At 39.9% G+C, this 15501-nt stretch overlaps 1 protein-coding gene across 12 annotated transcripts in view; it reads right to left on the bottom strand.

The window, feature by feature from the left end:
* Positions 1-15501, bottom strand: part of arvcfb (ARVCF delta catenin family member b) — a 274511-nt gene that overhangs the window by 198069 nt on the left and 60941 nt on the right. For all 12 annotated transcript variants that reach the window (XM_055011233.1, XM_055011229.1, XM_055011239.1 and 9 more), the window contains exon 2: positions 12437-12521. The gene's annotated coding sequence lies outside the window, so the exon portion shown is untranslated. The remainder of the gene's footprint in view (positions 1-12436; positions 12522-15501) is intronic.

A 15501-nucleotide genomic window follows, 5' to 3' on the forward strand; every position in this document is an offset into this window, starting at 1 on the left:
CACTGCAAAGGTGCCAGGCAAAGAGCAGAGAATCTTAGAAATTTTAGTTGAGCAGCAACTTCACACAAGTTGAAATAGATTCATTTCCACACAACCTGCATATCATCAGTCTTAGTCTTAGAAAGGCAATATGCATTCATAAATACAGTGGTTTGCAAATTGACATATAAAGTTGAAGTTTAAAAAAATACAAAGTTACACTGAAAAATAAATCAACCCCCAAACACAAAACTCATCTCAAAGTCTGCAAACAAGGTTGTGCAACTTTTAGTTAGTTTTACTTAGTTTAGACTGCTTCTACAATGGCAGAATCCAATTATACAGAAATCAATAACAGCAGTCAGAGAGTATGTGCTCCAAAATGACGTGGAGCTCACCAAATTTAATACAGGAGAGTCCAGACCATAGACTGTACCAAACAAGGTTGGTTTTGTTGTTATTTCAACTCATTGCATTCATACTTTAGGTGCACAGCCAGTTTCACAGTCTGAAATGTAATCACATAGAAACTATGAGTAAGCTACGGCCTGAATGAAACTCAGGAAACTTTGTGTGTGTGTATGTTTGTATTGATAAGTTGCTGTGTGCACAATATATTATGACAGAAACAGGAAAATACTTTAGTTTCAAAATTCTGCCTCATTTTTCAGCTATTTTTTTTTTTTTTTTTTTTTTTTTTTTAACAGTACCATACTTGATTTCGGTGATCATAAGAAAAAACAGAAAATCGGGTTGCAGCCTTATGCAAACAAAATTCAAATTTATCTAAGTTGTGACCCTGCAGACCATTTTTTACAAATGTTATCCTTTTAAAGCTGTGCTTCACAAGCAGATGTAAAGCACAGAATATCGGAAGACAGAAACCGTAATTTTAGGTTCAAACAGTGCCAATATTTTATCCTTAAATCTAAACAGAAAGATTTTGGTACAACCTTGTGATGGACTGCAACCTGTCCAGGATGTACACCACCTCTTACCCAGTGTTAGTTGGGCTTGGTTTTAACCTCCTGCAACTCTCTACAAGGTAAAGTATAGTTAGTTAGTGGGTGGGTGGACGGATGGATGGATGGACGGATGGATGGATGGACGGGTGGGTGGGTGGATGGATGGATGAATGGATGGATGGATGGATGGATGGTGCAGTCTCAGTCTAAAACCCCAGAACTGCAATTCTTAGTGTTTTTTGACCTAAGGCATTGCCAAGATACACATTTACACTTCAGCCCCTTTTTTCTGCAATGTATAAACATTTGAAAGATCAGACTGTATCTTTACGTGTATCTTTTATGACCTAAAAATTGTTATTCACCTCACTCACTTGTGAACTTGATTTTTGTACCTTCCTGCTCTCCAGAATCTGTAAAAACTCTCTCTATTGTGCTAACAGTTAATTCCAAGCTTAGCCACATGGGAAAACAAAGCCTGGCTACCTGTTGGTTGTTGAATTGATTCTGAAAACTCACTAAGAACATCTTTTAAATAAGCCATCAGCCATCAGCCAGCTGCAGTGCCTGACTGTACTCTGATGTAATGGATATGATACAAAGTGTTTTATCTCTTTATTGCAGAACAGATCAATACTGTTCTGACTTTCTGGATCCTCTGGCTGGAATACATAGGTACTGGCTGAATAATTCAGTAGTAGTAGTAGTATCATCATCCTGGAGCGATCTGGTTTAATTGCTGTTACAGCCACATTTCTGACCTGTCAAGAATAAAAGTCTGGGGGATATACACTGAATACGGGTAATATTATGGCTCAGAGTGCAAAACTGCCACTAAATTGCTCGCAAAGCCTCAATTCACAGTATCAGAGTCTCCACTGGTGCCTGCTTGATAACTGGTTAAATATAAATACAGCATACAGGATGCAGTGCTGCTCACATGCTGTAAGGATTAAATATATTTCAGTTGACAGTTCAGTTCTGACAGAGAGCACTAAAAATCACAATGACAACCAAAACACATGATTACATGATGATATTCAGCATGAAGCTAAATGTTGTGTTTCTGCTCTATTTGAGTGCAGAGAGATGATTGTGTGGGCTTCTGTGTCTCCTTCCAATGAATGCATGCACACATCCATATATACACTACACCCATGCAGGTTTTCCATATATAAACGTATACATATGGATAGCAGGAGGACGTAAACATAAAATAAGCTCTTTATTATAGGTTGTACGTGGGACGAAAAGCCTCCGGTCAGAGGTCTGTGTTGAGTTTTTCGTAGCTGCTGTCTAATCTACCATCACCTCCCTCAAACAGCGTGTGCACAGCTTCATGCCAACGCTGCGTCCTTGAATGTGTGACTCTTGCAGAATGGAAAGAAGATGGAAGAGAGACAGAATAGAGAGCAGAAGTGGGAGAACAGGAGGAACGAGCAGAGAAATTATTCAAATGACGGTTAGATTTGTAGCACCAAAAGGCTCCTCATTAGCATAACTTCAAATCCTTGCCGCTCCAGTCTTAATAATACATGTGCTTCGAGTCTCCCCGTGAATCACCTCGCTCTCTGTAATATTTCAGTTTTTTTCTATTTGTTATGAGCCAACGGGATGTGGAGCTGTGTGTGGGGGGGTGGAGAGGCAGGAAAGAACACACGCCCTCTTCCTCTCCCTTGTCTCAAGGGATGAGATGGTGGGACATCCTAATCTTTGGCTTATTAAACTTGGCCTTGTGTCTTATCTGAGAGGCAGACCAGTCATACCCATTAACATTCCAGTACAGTGATTCTGCAGCCTGAGAACACGAGGCTGGACTCCCTTCCTTCCTCTTACACAAACACACACACACACACACACACACACACACACACACACACACACACACACACACACACACACACACACACACACACACACACACACACACACACACACACACACACACACACACACACACACACACACACACACACACTCACACACACCTACACACACACACACACACACACACACACCCCTACACACACACACACACACACACACACACACACACACACACACACCCCTACACACACACACACACACACACACACACACACACACACACACACACACACACACACACACACACACACACACACACACACACACACACACACACACACACACACACACACACACACACACACACACACACACACCTACACACACACACACACACACACACACACACACAGAAACGCACATTATAATAACAAAGCATACACATACTGTACTGTATGCATGAGCACACACATACATTCTGTACTAATTAACTATATCAAAATACCTCAATAAATGTATATTTATAACACACACACATAAAATGCAGGGTGGTGGCGACAAATGAAAGCACACAATGTTCAGCTCACAGAAGAAAGTGATACTGGGGTGTTCAAAGATACAATAAAAAGAAGGAATAATGTAGCAGAGATTTATTCTGGCCTGGCTTCACTGGGTCTCTCTGTCTATGAAGAAACAATGGAAAAGGAAAACAGATGGTGCCCGAGAATACTAGCATGAGTTTGACAGAAGACTTGAAGCACAAGAAAAAAAAAAACATAATCTTCCAAACTTGTGTTTTCCTACAGAAATCTCTGTGTTAACTCCAACAATTCCTATACAACATTACTCACATAAAGTGGGGTGACTATTATATAAAATGAGTCTGCCATTCTGTTAAACAAGTCCTAAACAATTCAGTCAGTCAGTTTGATCCACAATAACACAGGATAGATGTGCTATTGTTAGTGTTCCTCCACGGTTAAAACAGCTACAATTAATATTTTATGTGAACAGCAGCCTAAATGAATACATGTAGGTGAAGGGTATCATGTAAAAACAAACCCATAGAGAATTATCACTTGTCACGGTCTGCAGCTGTTTTCAGTGAAAATGGTTCTGATCTAGTAACTTGCCACCTGTCCAGCACCAAAACGCAAACAGGCAGCTATCTGCAGAACATAGAGGAGCATTAGGGGCTAAATAGGCAGCTGTTTTCCCTAAAAAGAAAGCTAAAAAGAGAAGAAATATTGGAACAAACATTATATTGTTACAACCTACTTAGTTTTAAGATTTTATATGTAAAATACCATACAGAACATCTGAATTTGGACATTTAGCTTTCTCCATAAAGAGCTGTCAACTCTGGAACATACTACCAACTGAAATCAAACAAGCTGAAACCATTTTTAGTTAATTGTATTTTTTTCCCGATGCATCACAATTATTGTATTTTCTTCTTAGTATTTCTCTGCCATTCCATGTCTGTTGTACTGATGTATGTTGAGGCTTTATGAGAATGAAAACTGTATTTTCAGTGCACTGTGTATATGAAGCGAGCTGCAATTAGCAAATATAAAATTAGCAAATAAAAGTTGGTCATTTTCACAGTTTACCAATTTGTTGTTTGGCTTTTAAATGTCAGAAAAATATTAATCAGTGTTTCCTAAAGCTGAAGCTAACACCCTAAAATGACTTATTTTCTCCACAGTCCAAAGATATTCAGTTTACTGGCATAGAGGAGTAAAGAAATCACAATATATTCACATTATAGAGGCTAGAATCAGAGGGTTTTGACATGTTTTGGAACAAATGAATAAACAAATAAATGGCTTCAAGTTAATTGAAATGTTGTTCTTTGTTTGTGATTGACAGTAAGTAAAATGATGCATGATTGCCAGTGGCAGATTAGCACATATTTAAGTATTACACATCCAGTGTTGGTAATCCACAGTATACGTTAACTAAATAACACGACAAACAGAAATGATACAAAAGATTAGGTTCATATGACTGACGTCGTGGATTTGAACTGGCTCTGGAGTTTTGTCAGTTGTGTCTTTGTTGTGCCTCTGTGCACTACAAAGTGTCTCTGGCCAAAATACCAGCTTGGACACGTAAGTTTTTATTCAGTTAAATTACAATGATTCTTTGCTGTTCTCACATATAACTGAAAATATATTAACACTCCCATATTGGTGTAAAACACAGAAGAACTCCAGCCAATTGGGAGGCAATTTGAGTTTCTGCTGCTGTAGCAGAATAAGAACAAAGCAATCCCATTAATACAGACACACTGTACATTTTCAATTTCCCCCCATTTGGCACTTAAGAAGGCGAGACTTTGGTCAGTGTCCTCATATATCATTTTTGTCATAACAGGCAAAATGAAAACTGTGGTATTAAAACAGAATTAAGGTCTCTGAAGGGCTGTAGCTGTAAGAGTGAATTCATATAAAGGGAAAGCTGTGCAGTCAAAAGAGGTCAAAGACTTTGAATAATGAATCTAAAGGATGACATATGAAAACATCCGCTTTAAAATTAAAGCTTTTGCGATTTAAAATGCTATTTGTGTCAATAATCAGCTGAGTATTTCTCTGCTATCACTTCAATAAATTTACCTGGGAGGTGAAACACACATACAGGTTCACACTAACCTCAAAGACCTCACCAGTTTCCCAGTACACACTGCCAACTTTGTTTGGTGAAGTGCCTGGTTAAATCAAAAGAACTGCACCTGGGTAGTAAATATAAATCCAAACAGGTATACTGCTTTCTTCGATGGGTAAACTGTGGCTAGTTTTTTCATGTTAAGATGGAAACGTAATAGCCTAAAAAACTGCAGACAAGTCAACTTGAGAGGACACTCGGGCAAGCACGCCCATTGCTTTGCATGGCTGTAAGGATATACATAAAAACAAAGTGGAGTAAAGAGTCTGGAAGTCTTTCCGCTGCCTGCTGGGTCCCTTAATGAAAGTCTAAACTACACTATATGTGGTGATAATGCACTGAGTTGTACGCAGGGCTACTACCACATCTCCTCCACACTCCATCAGTGTGCGAGGTCGTGGGTGTGCGTTCCCCATCAGCGAGGCGTGAGGCGTGAAGGATGGCCAGCCGTACACACCACACAGGAGATCCCGGGATTAGTCACGCTTGCCGGCTCTCTGCTGCTGCTACCCTCCGCTGCATCACCAGCACGCGTCCAAATACAGTCTCAAAACACCACAGCAAGGGCAGCGTTGGGCTACCCGCCGTCATATGCACACAGTGGAAATAAAACAGTGAGCTCTGTCATAGTGTGCACGAGTAGCTAACTGTAGTTGCAAATGACATTGCTATCAACATGTATGAAGTATATGGTGCAGGTTTTATTGTGTTTTTTGCAATACTTTGAATATGTTTTGCATTCCCTACCAATAGTTTTTGCCTTACCAACTGCAACCAACTGCAAAGAGCTCCAACAGTAGCCTGTACCAGCAGCAGCTCTGCCTGGCTGTGGGTTCAGTTTGGTATAAGTTATGGTTGTTTCTGTGGTGCTATGAATATAAATGGTAGCTTTACTGAGGTTCTTTCCAGCTCCTGTTAACATTGGCTAAAAAAGCATCGTAAAACCAGACACCTCACATTTCAACCACAAATCCTGCAATTTGTTTGGTCCAACAATTTTGTTTATGCCAAAATACCTGGAAAATCACTTTCCCAATAGTTCTTATTGTCTTTAGTTTACCACACTAAATGAAGCTAGTGATCATCAGGGCAAATATCCTACCTATTTAACAGCATGTTTGTGTCCTGACATTTAAGTTTTTGACTTAAAAGTACAGCCTCACAGAGGTGTTTCTATACTGTAATGACACATCTTCATTTTAAGATGTAGCAGTTACATTTCACCTTATTGGCAGGAGAGACTGAAAAAAAGTTACAAACCATGCAGAGAGGAGAAATTGGAAACACCGTTAGAGTGGATGCTGACCTTTTCTGTCAACAGACCAATATTTCAACTCGCCGTATCAATACCACAAAGGAGAAGCCCTGGGGAAACACTGACACTGACACTATTCACCGTAACACAATAAGGGCAAGTGTAGCAATGTCACAAACTGAAGACAGCAGCCCTCTTGGGTTGGCACCATAAGTTGTGACCATTTAATAAAGCACCCACAATTGTCACCCATGAAGCGAGGCCCAGGGGAGCTATGTGTATGTTCCCTCTGCACAGCTCTGGAGGATGTAATTATTACTGAGAGCAGCTGTAAACATATGCCTTGATGCTATATACAAATCATTCCACTGAAATGGGGCAGTTGGTCCCAAAGCATTTCCTTAGTCTTACTAATGTGGTGCAGTGACAGAATGGGAATATATTTAAAATAGCATGTTGACTGTGCAGCAAATACGCAGGTTCAGTGTTACAACTGAACCCGACCACATTCATGTCTGGAGCCTCTGCAAAACATCAGCTTTACACCCACCACACTTCCAGCACCATGCACATTTTGTTCTGAGGTCGAACATACAACCTTCTAAGGAGGCTTTTTTCCCCTGTAAAGTGCTTTGCCACAGATGAAATGCTAGAAATGACATGTTACAAGTATGGTTAGACTCATTACTGGAGTAAATGCAGACAGGAAGAACGCAAAGGCTTTACCATTACCACCTGTAATTTCCTACAAAGATTGCACATTCGGCTGTGGACCGGAGTTGACTGCATGGCTAAAAAACCCATTTCGCGCTCTGTCTCAACCAATTCATGGTGCCAGATCTAGTCATAAGAAAGCTTCTCTCGCTTGGTGTACATAAACTTATTAAAGTAATTTTCCCTGGACCATTAATATGCCTTTGGTGCATAAAATGATAAACAGCGGCTGCGGGCTCATTCTGGCATTGAATGAATCAAAATGAGTAATAAACAATATTTGAACACTTCCTGTAGCTGAGGGACTGGATGACAAGAAATCATTTCACAAGCAACATGGCCTAAATGTCACTTGGAGCAGCAATTCTCCTGTGGACCTGTCCTTATTAATCATGTAAAGAATGTAATGTGAAAGAGGCAGAGAAAGGATAAAAATAAAACTTAGAACTGTGCATATTTACACAATAAATATGATTAACTTTAATAACTTGAATAATTACTCTTCTGTCTTTAATTATTTGGAAAGCAGGCCATTGCGGATCACTGGGCTATAGGCCAGCTGTCGCTCTTCCTTCAAATGAAAACAAGACACCGCTTTCTCATTGGTGTCAGTGTGAGCGAGACAGAAAGAGGGAGAGGACAGCAAAATACAGTAGTGAGAAAGCTGGTGAGTTAGTGACTATGGGCCTGTTGGTCCTCAGAAACAGTCTGTGTGACTCCTGGCAGAGGCTGCCTTATTAAAAGTCCTCCTCTGCACATTCAACACCACAGTCAAGAGAAGAAACTTCAAAATTTGTTGGAACGGTTTTCACTTCCAGTCAGCTGAAGTATGAGACAGAACTGAGCCAACTTATAATGTATGCCATTTGGTGAACACTTTTATCCAAAACAGAATAAACGTGGGTGATCTTCAGTGGAAACTGAAAATCAAAGTTAGTGCCTAGCTACTGTTAGTGTCATTTTTTTTGCTAAACATATCTGCAGATAACTGGATGTAACTGAGCTCAGTCAGACGCCACGAAACAGGCTATTTAACTTTGTGTTTGTGTTGTGTTTTGTGCTGTTTATTGCCTCGAACATATCTCTCATGAACTGGCCAAGTTACACAATCATAGTCATAAATCTAAAAGTTATTTTAGCACCACAGCAAGCTGGATTGTTAGCAGAGAGAACTTTCACTCTGTAAAATGAATTATAGCAAGTTTTTACACTTGTTAGCAGCAACACTGACACGGTCACACAGAACACATACAAATATCTCACACTGCAGCTAACAATTACTTCCATTATCCGTATTATTCCATTCTGCTGGTTATTTCTCTCAATTTCTCAATTAATACATTTCCTCTATAAAATGTCAGGAACAGGATGACCTGATAGCTAAGTGGATAAGGTGCATATCACATGGGTGCAAATACCATCAGCAGTAAAGCCACAGTTAGAATCTGGACTCTTACTGAATCTCATTCCCCTGCCATCTTTCAACTCTTTTTCTGTATGTCTCTATTGCTGCTCTTACACTAAAGGCAAAATGATTGTCTAAAATGTCAAAAATAACTTCCAAATAACCAAGAGGATCAATTAAAATTGATTGTTTTAAGTTTTATATTTACAAATTAATTATAAGAATATCTGCTGATTATTTGTCTCTCAATCGATTAAACATTATGCATTGCAGTTTAAGCATTTGCAAGCTCTGAATCCCCAAGTCACTATTTAACCCCTTAAAACTCACCTCTGTATAACAAAATTACATATTAGACATTATTTCCATGAATATAATCCCTTCCTGTTTCAAAATAGCTTAGATGCAACGACACATTTGCATCTTCTACAATGTGAAAATATGGACGCTACAGCGTCTAAGTTTTCAAAAAGCTGAGTTTAACCTGTGGAGTATGTTAGAAGAATTCATTTTAGTAATAATAACATGAACCTGTGCAGCCCTGCTACATTAATTAAATCTCAATTAAATTTACACCATGAAAAAATGGAAATATCTTCATCAAATATACTAAACAAGTTGCTCCTATAGTTCTGAAGTTCAATTACATACAACCTGTGAACACAAGTGTTTAAATCACTGAGCTGAGGCCTGGAGAGGTCATATTAGTTCACACCACTTGTACAGTGACAGTCGACCATAATTGGCCCCTTGCCAGTAGATTAATATGCATTCCCTCACTATTAAAGTGGCCTTTCTTAGAGAGGCTCCAGAGAATTAATTAAACCAATGCCATTTTGAAGGGGCCAAGGATTTAAGGATAAAATGACCTTGATATGAGAGGCGGGTCTTGTGGATGGATTACTGCACTGTCCTTATTTCAGTGCACTTAACCTTCTCTGCCTCGCATTGACTCTGTAAGGGTTCAAACCAAACCTGTTGTAGCCTCAAATTTTCTGCAGATATAACAAAGGCTGATGCGGATATTATTTATATCTGAAGGGAAGCTTCTTATCTTTTACTGAGAAAGGTCACACTGAACATTGTATTTACAAAGAAAAATCTGGCTGGATAAGATTCCACTCAGCTGCAAAGACACATACAAGGCTGTATAGATTAGATGTTTGTTGGCTGCCAGTATCGGTAAGAAAAAGAGTTTAAAGACAAATTAAAGATGGACAGTCTCCAAGTCAGAAAAATGAAGCCAAAGCAGAGATGACTTGTATTTTTTCTAACATCCTACAAGGGGGCGACTCATCTTGGTGCAAAAATTGGTCAGATTGCATATCCTATAAGAAGATGGCACTGTTTCTCACATAATTTGTTATTCCAGTAAATATTTTTGAGTTTATTGTATCAATTGCTAATTTCGAGTCTCCTTCAATGCAGCATCATGTTGATTTTGTTCATGATGGTCTCATTTAGAGTAAAATCAACAGTAAAGCAGGGGATGCTTTAGGATTGGGCTACTCAGTGAGTGACAAATCACTACCCCATGGGTGTACTGTTCTAGAGGTTTCAGTCAAATGCACTGCTCGCTTGTCAAATCTGGTTTCCAAGCACCAACAACCGACCTTCATATGTGAGGCGTTTAAACCCTAGTGCATAAACCAACGGGTGACACACATTGGCTATGTTTATCTTTTATACAGAATCTATGGCTAAACATCACAAAGAGCAATTATTTTTGTTGCCATGCAACTATTAAAAAGCAACAAAGCAATACAATTTGAAAAAAATAAATATGGACAAAATAAAGTTGCTGCTTTGCATGAGCGTAGAAAAAGAGAACAAAACAAAGATGATGCTAAAGTTCTCACTAGGAAACAGTATAAAGTGTACTCATTTTCTTAAGCAAGTGCAGCAATTACTTAGTCTTTCTTAGTTTGCTTCTATCAGTAATATTATATTAGGAAAATTCAACAGGTCCCCTGGAAGGAATAAAATTTGCTTTGATAAATAATTTGCATAGCCTTCTAATTCAAAAAGTTCTCAAGAATCATCAGCGGAATGATCCCTGGTTGAACTGCAGGAAGCTTAAGGAGCAACTGAGTGAGTGTCCATGATTTGACCTCTCGTAAAGCCAATCTGCTGTAAACAGTCGGTCCACAGATGGCCACTTATTCCCACCTTCATGAATCATAAAAGAAGGATTTTTAGAGCTTTTGAGAGGTGGAAAATGAAACATGAAATGATGAAAACAAACCAACAATATTTGGGCTCTTAGCTGCTCACTGCAAAACGCTAACTGGCAATGAAGCAGCAGATGACAGTGAAGAATCACTCAGTGGTTCTGTCCCAGCAACCCTGCCTCTCAGGGGAGTAGCAGAGAAGACACGAACCGGGGCAGAATCATCCCTCCAGGGAGGTGGTGGGGGTGGCTTAATCTCCTGTCCCAGTGCCTTCAATAACCACATGTCAGAGCCCGGCTGTCTTCACCACTTTGCGTGAATTTTTTAAAAGTCTTTAAATCTTCCCTTCATGTTAAAGCTGATATCTCATCTGAAGCCAGGCCGTAACTCTTGGTTGAGGTACGCAGATGCAGCTCTGGTGATGTATTGCTCCCTCAAGAACAGCCAACGCAGTAGCTCAGTTCCATTAAACAGCAAGTACACGACCAAGACAGAAACAAAACATGACTTGGAGTTGGGATGTGCTTTTTCTTCAGCCAAACTATGCAAATGAGCAGTTTTAGCTGCCAGAAACAAGATTAAACTTAGTAGCAAAAAAGGAACAACACAGTGTAGTGACTCAATGCTAAAGTAAATCAATGACTAAAAGAGTACTCCTGTCAAGGTAACTAAAGAAAAGGCTGGAAAAGGCTGACCATTTAGCTGATATTTTTTTCTTTTTCTCTTTCTTCTGTATCCTAACTTCCACAAATAGGTTCAGTTTCAGTTTATAGCCCCCGGGCAACCAACATCAAGGCCTGAATTGTCTGTCAGGTGGCAAGAAAACATTACTTGACTTCGTTGAAACAAGAACATCAGTACTTTGGAAGACAGTGAAAGCAAGGGCAACCCAGGAAATCTGTTGAAAAGATCTTGGGCACTTCGGATTTGTGCAAGAAACTTTAACAGTGGAAACTAAGTTTGTTTCATTAAAACTGTCTGTTTCCTGGATGTACTTTCAGCAGTTGTCCATAAAGTGTGCTGCACCTGCTACATAAATCCACTGGTACCAGTATATTACAGCCTAGCTGATTTGGAAAGAGGGGCTGCACAGTGGATCGGTGGTTAGCACTGTCGCCTCGATCCTAGAAGATCCCCAGTTTATGATCTTTCTTTGGAGTTTGTATGTTCTCATTGTGCATGCATGGGTTTTCTCTGAGTACTCCGACTTCCTCCCACAGTCCACAAACATGCTGAGGATAATTGGTCATTCTAAATTGTCTATAAGTGTGAATGTGAGAGTTCTTGTTTATCTCTATGTGTAGCCCTGTGGTAGACTGGTGACCTGTCCATGGTGTCCCCTGCCTTCACCTTAACTCAGCTGGGATAGGCTCCAGCCCTCGCGACCCTAATGAGGATTTAGCAGTGTATAGATAATGGATGGATGGATGATTTGGAAAGAGGAGGAACTCACCTTTGGTTCAGGAGAAAGACCCATACAAAAATCAGAGAAGGCTGACATTTATCAGACCAGAGTCACAACTCTTGAGCTGCTGCACCTAAAAAACAGAATGAAATACATTTTAAGACCTCTGTGTCAGTGGAATGAAAACAAGGAAAGATCAGAGTCAATATGTGCATTTCCAGAGTATCAGTCAAAGCAAACCAGTCTTTGCTCTTCAGTTTACATTTCTACTGTTTGGTGTGCAGTCCATAATGCCAGTGAAGACTACAGACCAGTGACAAATTATAGAACTGGGCCATCATTTGCCACAGAAAACAGGTTCAATGCTCTTTGACATTAAAACTAGAAACTAGAAAACTCTACTTATAAAATGTATTGCTGTCTAACATGTCAATACAAAACCAAGACCAGGTGACTATGAAAGCCATAGTTATGATTCACATCATTTCACACTCCTGTAACCATTCAGTGACCCTATGGATGGAGGTACTATCATACTGGCAATGAACACTCCCATCGGGAAAGAAATGTTTATTCATAGGATAAAGGTGATCACTGCGAAGAACTCTGTATTGATTTGCAATGACCCTTCCTTCTGAAGGGACGAGTGGACCCAAACCATGTCAGCAAAATGCCCCCTACAGTATTACAGATTCACCAGATCATCTCACTGTTGGAGGCAAATGTTCAGTTCTTTCCATTAAAAACTCCATTTGGTAATAAAAAATCTGTTTTTTATGTTGTTAACCTGTCTATATGGGGTTATTCATATGCTAAAAGACACACCATGAGCAAAATAAGCAGTCAGCACCATGGCTAAGCATTTCCATCTTGACACTACAGTGAACTGATGACAAACTAACCAATAACAAGTCAAACTTGGAGAATTTCATTTGCAGCAAACCTGAATAACCAATCCTGTCAACTTGCAGGGCAGGGCTTTTTGTCTCAATATTTGCTCTAAGAATAGGTTTGTGATTTAAACATGCATGGCTGAATTACTCCAGTATTACAACTTCCCACTGTGTACCATGGACTTTCTCACAGTGCTTGAGTAAAGTCATGAGTGAGCTGGTGTGCTCAAGCTGCAATCAGCAAGGAGTGAGAGAAGCAATGACTTTCTTCAGTAGACAACTGTGTAGAGGTACATATAAGCCATTGTATGACAGGAACTGATTATCTTCATTGAAAAAAACAACTTCTAAACTAATTTTGATGCTCAGAGATAAATTTTAAGGGATTAAAATATTGACCAGACAGGTATTTTAATAAGCCACCCATCTGGAACTACTTACAAGAACTAGTAAATGACTGTAAAAACAAAGAAAATGGAAATAGCTATCTAATTAAACTCTATCGAAACTGCTGTAGTTTTCATCTACATTTGTACATAGGGGTCAGGATCAACACAACAGCGCAAGTATAGTCCGACACCCATGAAGATTATGCATTAATGTTGATTGACTAATTCATATCATGCACCACATGGGAGAAAGAGGCTTCATTGGCATTTTTCATTGACATTTATCAGACTTAATGGATCATCATTTATGTACGCGCTTCCTATTGCTGTAACATCCCCTTTTAAAGTGACACCTTGCCCAAATCTAAGCTGTGCTAACTGATGCCCCGAAGCTGCTAAGTAAATCTCTTCCAGTCAGCTTGCCCAGCTTGCCAGACGTGTTATATTAATGACAACATCAACATATTGACATGCTGTAGTTAAAGGGAAAGCTCCAGCATATCAGTCAGCTAACAGTACTGACTGGCAGCTATCAGATATATAATTTAAGATCAACACCGACTGCCTGAACAGGAAGGCTGCTGGAGCGTCTTGGTGTCATAGCACACACAGAGACTGGAGAAGAGGAAGCGGTAAACAACAGAGAGCTGCCTGAATATCAGCCTCTGTATGAGTGAGGACAGCAGCAGAGGCAGACAGCAGCAGCATGGGGTGCTGAGGCTCATGTCCTGTTTGGTCAGGGGGCGAGACCGTGACAAGATACTGACAGAGAGAATGCAGGTCCTCCAGCTGAGTACCTGACATACCTCTCCATCCCCTCTCTCCCCTTCCTCTCCTCACTCCGAGCTCTTTAATTCACTCTGCCTCTCACTACTAAAACTACGCTCCGTGTTTTGTTATGCTGCATATGTTTTGTTACAGTAAATAGGCAAATGCGTTTCAGCCTATTGTATTTATTTGCAACATGTTTTATTTTTGTCTGGTGCTGCTGTATTTTGTGTGCATTAGTTAGAATGAGTTGTGCTTCCCGGGCCAGTGTAAAATACACATAATACTTTGTTTTTATCTCATTTAACATCCCTATCATCTCATTTAGATCCTGCCTGTGCTGCTTCTACAGTCATATTAAACAGAGCTAGATTTTCTGGTGCACTGCAGAGGAAAAGAAGCACACCCAAAAGCTAATTTTCAGCCAATAGCAAAAACCTGTCTTGTTGAGAATGTGGCGACATTTACAATTCCTGGGAGGCCTGCAAAGGAAAACTGACAGGAGTGCTTGCAAGCAGCGGCCTCATTCACTGGTATTGCTCATTCTGCAGGATCTTTTATGTGACACCATTACAGCTGGAGCTTTTTTTTTCAGTTTTTTTTTTTTTTTTAACAAAGGGGGCGATTCAATGCTTTATGAAAAGAACAAAAAATGTTTTTGTTCTACAGAGCAAGCAAATAAAGACTTAAACTTTCTTTTCAAAAGCCTCGAGGGACAGATTAGTTAGAAACAACGGCATCTCAGAAAGTGATTCCAACAATCAGCGGCGGCGACATTGGGCTGAGTCATAATTTATTACTCGTGCACGGTAGCGCCTGTTAGTGTGAGACTCAACACTGGGCATCAGACTCAAAATAGATGCAAGAAACTGGAGCTGGGAAAATGATCACATTACAGCATTGTGGGGCTTCTATTAAAGTACATGACATGTTCGACTGTAGGTCTGTGGTGTTTAACGCTGGGGGAAGGTTTTCTTTTTGTTGTTGGTGGAGCTGTGTCTGATGATCGTGTTTCATTGCCGTGGAGTCACTGTCTTCTGCAAATACAAAGGAACAGCTTGCT

Source organism: Amphiprion ocellaris, chromosome 6 (assembly GCF_022539595.1).
Source record: "Amphiprion ocellaris isolate individual 3 ecotype Okinawa chromosome 6, ASM2253959v1, whole genome shotgun sequence".
Taxonomy (NCBI): domain Eukaryota; kingdom Metazoa; phylum Chordata; class Actinopteri; family Pomacentridae; genus Amphiprion; species Amphiprion ocellaris.